Raw genomic sequence first — 6,000 nt, 5'->3', positions numbered from 1 at the left:
AAATTTTTGCCTAGAGGAATTGTTGTTTAATTGCTTGCTTATAGATACAAGGATAACAACTATGAAAGTACTGTGCTTTGTTGGGATATCATGGCTGCCTGTTAAATTTTCTTTCTTTTAATTTGTTTTCTATTGCTATAATAGTGTTTATCCAATAAGTACTCTAAAAGAATAGCTCAGCCCAGAATTCTCATTTTATTAAAACCATTTGAAAACAATGCTTTTAGTCTGAATTCTTCTTGCTTTAAGAAATTCACAGATTAAAAAAAAAAAAAAGAAAGAAAGAAAAAAGAAAACAAGTCACTCCGAATGCAGAAAGAAGTATCTAGGCCATTTCAGAATTACAAAGTCTTAGTTGGTAAAATCTGGATTAATGTGGTGCATCATTATTCCAAATTAAAGATCTGATTTTAAGTCATAACTCATTCTCAGGAGAGAGACAAACTTGTATTCTCATATACAATCGCTCGTGGTTTTCACTTTCTAATATTATTTAGATTTAGAGTCAGAAATAGGTATAGCTCTCTCTAGATATGCTTATTTCATTTCTTTTAATTTGTTTGCATAACTGAATAAGCAGTTGTCAGATAATGTTCTGGCATCTTCTGCACTCTATGGTAATACACATCCATTTCCATTGTGCCGGGACCAAGTCCAGTCTACACTAAAAGTAAATGCAGTAACTGATAAAACACACTCAACAGGTTTACTAAGTTGACAATGCCCTCCTACTATGTAGTTGCATTGTACATTTCATCACCAAATATTCATGAATGAGAGGTCAAAGATGGCTGATTCGAGGTCAGCTCTGGAGAAAGATCCTGGAATAGTCATTCTGGAATTTTGCAGCAAATGGAATCACCTGGGGAGATTTAAAAACTCCCAGTGGCTGAGCTTCACTCCATACCAATTATATCAGAAACTCCTTTGGTGGGACATGGGCCTCAGTAGTTTTTAGAGCGGCCCACGTGATCTGAAAAGCCGCTAAAGCTGAGAACCAGCGTCCTTGAGAATATTAAAGACTTTCAGAGCAGCAGTGCCCACAGCAAATCCGAGAAGCCAGAGGAAGTAGTAGAAGTAAGAGTGCAAGTTAAAAGGAGCCACAGACTCCATGTTGGATTAACAGGGCAGTTGGTGTTTTGCTTAAAAGAAAAAAACAAGATTTAGAGCCCTAAATGAAGGACCACAGTCGTTAAGACTTTGACACCTGTGCCTTTCATTGGAAATGAAATAATTAGAAGTTAGGCCACCTGTGTGTATTTTCCCCACCTCAAATGAGATCAAAGTTCAATTATTTAGAGACTAGAGTCCAAAGAATTAGAAGATACTAGAGATCAGCTTAAGCAAGTGGTTTACTCTTTTTCTGTTTTTGGTACTTAAACAACTTTCTGCATATTCTCCCTGCCTCTACAATAGGCCCGTGTCACCTGGCAGCCACTGAACAAAGCTTTCAGGGCGATGGACTATGTGTCTGCTCATCCATTTCAAAAAAGAAAGAAAAAGAAACATAAAAGGCCTTATGGCCACAGTAGATGTTTAAATACGTGCTGCTGGAACACAAATTTCAGCCATTTTTAAGACCACAAGCTATTCATAAGTTTAACGGTTTTTAAATGTCCGTTTAGGCACAGAAACCACAGGCTTTGTTTATTCTGGTTTTGTTTTTTTGTGTGTGCGTGTGTGTGAAGGAAGAGCTGAGAGGTCTCAGGGGGCGGGGGACCAGAAGCAGCCTAGAAACGTGTGCTCACCCCTGGACCCCAGTGAAGGAGCTTCTTTTTGTCAAAAGAGGGAGCAACCCCTAGCTTTTCCAGAAGCAGCGGAGGACAACCCCAGCCTCAGCAAAGGTCAAGAGGATGGTTTACATAATTCTTTCAGTTCTCACTTTCCACTCTGTTAATGGCCACAACCTGATTTGGCTTGAGGTGTGATCAAGACAAATTTAAATGGCCTGGGGGAAAATTCCACCAATGAAAAGACCTGTGACTTGGGAAGGGGAGGGAGGCGAGGTCTGGCCCAGCCAATCCGGCTTATCCTCGTGCCTTTTCCTCTTCCTCTCCACACCAGCTTTCTAGTCGCCGTTTCGCTCCTCTTCTTTCTCCTCCTGTCCTTCTGGTGCTCCGATCCGGAGTCCCCGGAACCAGCCTCTGGCCCCCTAGATGTACGGCCGCAGGACCTTTGGTAAGTCTTTAAACATCAGTGGGCCTCGTCTTCTCTGTTTGTGCTCAGGGGAGGTGGACTCAGCTCTTTAGCGGCTGGCTGGGGTTTGGTCTGGAGGGGTGGAAAGTGGGGGAAGGCGCTTTATTTTCGCTATTATGAACTTACTTCAGTAATATGAGTAACCTAGTTTTTGGAAGCTAGTTATTTGTGATAACCAGTAGTGGCATTAGACATTGAGTGGACTCACACCTTAGCTTCTGCCTTTGCGTACGATTGACTGTGACTGAAAGCGTCAACCTGTCTCCTTGCTCCGCTTCATCCCAGGCCTAGGCGTCGTATAACAGAACTTCTCAGGGATAGAGACCTTCCTGTGGGTCTTTTGAGTCAGTATAAAAACTCTAGCCTCAAGAACGCCTTGTGTAGTTTAAGGAGCCTTTGTTTCTGTCTTGGGCTTCTTGCCTAAAGTGAGGTTCAGGTGGGTTTGGACTCTCTGTTTTAAAATTTTGCTGAAAATGACTGCGGTCTGGTTTTATAGCTCATTAAAAATTTTTTTTTAAACTAAATTTGGTGTCTTTGCTATTAAGGGACGACTATAGACTGAAGCTCTTTTGGTTTAAGAAACATCGAGTGATAGCATGTATTCAGTCTTATTATCTGTGTTCAAATCTCTTAAGCAGTTCGTGCAATTTTTGGTTAATCCAGATGAATCTAGTTGAAAAAAGTGGCCTGTCATCACCCAAGAAACAAACGTTTTAATAGGATCAATCAGTGACCACTATAGTTATAAATTCTGAAGCCTGAAGTTAAGCTGACAAGTCTTCCCTTTCCCCGCCACCTGCTCCTTTCCCATTTTCTTTCAATTGAAAGTTAACATTAATTTCAGGTGTATGACATGATTCGATATTTGTATATATTGCAAAATTATTACAATAAGTCAACATCCATCATCACAGTTACAAATTTTTTTTTTTGATGAGCCCTTTTAAGATCTACTCTTAGCAGCTTTCAAATACACTATACAGTATTATTATGTGTAGTCACCATCCTGTATGTTACGTCCCTATGACTTATTTATTTTATAGCTCAAAGTTTGTTCTTTTTAACCCTTTATTTGTCGTGCCCTCCCCCTGCCCAACTCCTGCCTCTGGCGACCACCGATCTGTTCCCTGTATCCTTGAGTTTTCTTGCTTTACTTTTTAGATTCCACATATAAGTGAGTTCACAGGGTATTACTTTTTCTGACATATTTCACATAGCATAATGCCCTCAAGGTTCATGCATGTTGTCACAAATGGCAAAATTTCATTCTTTTTTATGGCTGAATAATACTCTGTGTGTGTGTGTATGTACACCACGTTTTGTTTATCCATTCATCAGTTGATAGATACTTAAGTTGCTTTTATAGCTTGGCTATTGTAAATAAAGTTGCAATGAACATGGGGGTGCATATGTCTGAGTTTGCGTTTTCAGTTTCTTCAGATAACTCCCCAGAAATGGAATTGCTAGGTCGTGTGATAGTTGTTTTAAGTTTTTTTGAGGACCCTCCATACTCTTTTCTATAGTGTCTGCACCAGTTTATATTCACACTGACGGTGCGTAAGATTTCCCTTTTCTCCTGGCCAACACTTGGTCTTTGTTTTCTTTTTTGATATAGCCATTCTGACAGCTGTGAAGTGATAGCTCATTGTGGTTTTGATTTGCATTTCCCTGATGATTAGTGATGTTGAGCATATTTTCCCTTATTAGTCTCTTGTGATCCTTTGTATTTCAGTGGTATCAGTTGTAATATCTCCTCTTTCATTTCAGATTTTTGAGTCCTTTTTTTGGTGAATCTAGCTGAAGGTTTGCCAACTTTCTTTTCAAAAAAACAGCTCTTAAGTTTCACTGATATTTTTAAATTGTCTTTTTAATCTCTGGTTTAGAAACAACTGATTTTTGAACTGCCTTCTATGCTTTGGAAAGAATATTTTGTGAAGTCAACACACAGCGATATCAATTACTGTTAATGTGTGTGTTCCCTCTAAGACCATAAATTTCTCTGTTACAAGATCATTTAACTGGTACTTCAGTAGAGCTTACTATGATGGATCTCTTCAGCTAATAAATCGTGTCATGTTAAACTCATTTTAATCCCCACTTTTCAACTAATACAGAGTTATAATTCAAGCTGCTCAATTCAGCTGTGTTTTGAAGAGTAGGGAAGGGCGGGATTAAAAAATCCATATATTATTCTTACTCCTTTTCAACTTTCCCATTTGGTGGTAAACTTACTTTCAAAACTTCTTTTGGAATTGGTCCCAGTCTCAGGTATTGACACATAGGATATGAAAGATTCCCAAGTTAAGAAATGCCCGAAGTATTCTCACTCTTAGCTGCAGTCCTTTGCAGGCAAGCTTAGGTCTAAAATTCAGCTCTAAATTCCAGTTTCAGAGTTAACATGGCATTCTACAAATCTATTTCAATATTAGGGTGGAAACATCAATACTTCTGCTACTTTGTCTGAAGAGGCAGAAACTAATAATAATGGTTCCCAAACTTGTCCCCATTAGAATCACCTGTCAAAATTCCAAAACTGATGTCACACCTCAGACCAGTCAATCACAATCTCTGGGGGAAGTGTCACAGGCATTTGTAATTTTTAAAGCTTTCCAGGTGATCCCAATGTGAAGGAAATAATTGGAAACCACCGATTAATGGCACCCACAGAATTTGTTTTAATTTATTTGGGTCTATTGTCTGAGTTTCAATCCAGGTGTTGAATCTATCATTCTATCTTACTTGAAAGATAGATTCTTTAATAATGAAAATATCTGTTTTGTGGTCAGATTACAGGAACAAGTGAGGCCAGAGGGATCTCTGCAGTTACTTTATCTCAATGAATGTGAATTACAACAGAAAGTAAAATTTCTTTTTATGAAAGCCAGAAAAAGTCAAGCCATTCATCATGTTCTTCTCAAAACCATCTAATCATTATACAAGCAAAATACATGAGACTACTTTACAACAGAAGAAATTATTAATGTGTATTTTAATGCTTTGTGATTAATTCCTGGTTTTGATCAGATTATATTTCTGTAATATAAGTCCCAAAACAATGACAAATAATGTAAATCAAAAAGTAATTTTTGTCTAAATTTGATTTAATTATTAGTTAATTATGAGTTAATAAAGTTAACTCAAATAAAATTAAGTATTAATTACCTCATTCTTTGTAATTAGGTAATTAAACTCTTATTTAATGCTCTTAAGTAGTCCTATTATAGAAAAAAATGATGTAGTTACTGAACCTTTTGGTATATTTATGTACATTACAAATAATAGACATCCATTAAGGGGAAAGAGCACAGGAGTTTGTTGATTCATTCAACAAGGCCTTAATGAATAAGTACTGTGGGGTAAGCCCTGAACTGGGTGCTGTGGGTAGAAAGATGGGCAGGATCCTTGTACTCATGAAGTCTACAGTTTAATGAGGAAGAAATCCACTTTAATAAATAAATATAAAAACAGCTTATTAGCATTGTCATAAGAGCTATGCAAAAGAACTTATGAGAGAACATGAAACATCTGACTTGGCCTGTAATAAATGGTGGGTCAAGGAAGGCTTCCCTGAGAAGGAAGCTGGGACTTCATGAGACAAAATTGGTATTACAAGAAAGTGGGGGTGACTCCAGTGAAGGGTTTTCATTTTTGCGTGTTTGTTTCTGTCATCCAAGTTTGAAATTCAGTAAAAATGAGTTTTCTCAAAGGAGTGTCTGCAAACGTACAAAGTTAACTCTAACACCTAAAAAAAAAAAACCCCAAAATTAGCATTTTTATTACCATTGACAAAAAGTGGTCTTTGGG

At 37.8% G+C, this 6,000-nt stretch overlaps 1 long non-coding RNA gene across 2 annotated transcripts in view; it reads left to right on the top strand.

Moving 5' to 3' along the window:
- Nucleotides 1-2,116: 2,116 nt before the first annotated feature.
- Nucleotides 2,117-6,000, top strand: part of LOC117308450 (uncharacterized) — a 108,456-nt gene continuing 104,572 nt past the window's right edge. For both annotated transcript variants that reach the window (XR_004522437.2, XR_012327009.1), the window contains exon 1: nt 2,117-2,178. This is a non-coding gene — a long non-coding RNA (uncharacterized lncRNA). The remainder of the gene's footprint in view (nt 2,179-6,000) is intronic.

This window comes from Tursiops truncatus, chromosome 16 (genome assembly GCF_011762595.2).
Source record: "Tursiops truncatus isolate mTurTru1 chromosome 16, mTurTru1.mat.Y, whole genome shotgun sequence".
NCBI lineage: Eukaryota > Metazoa > Chordata > Mammalia > Artiodactyla > Delphinidae > Tursiops > Tursiops truncatus.
The sequence above is the reverse complement of the archived record's forward strand: the minus strand, read 5'-3'. Positions and strand labels throughout refer to the sequence as shown.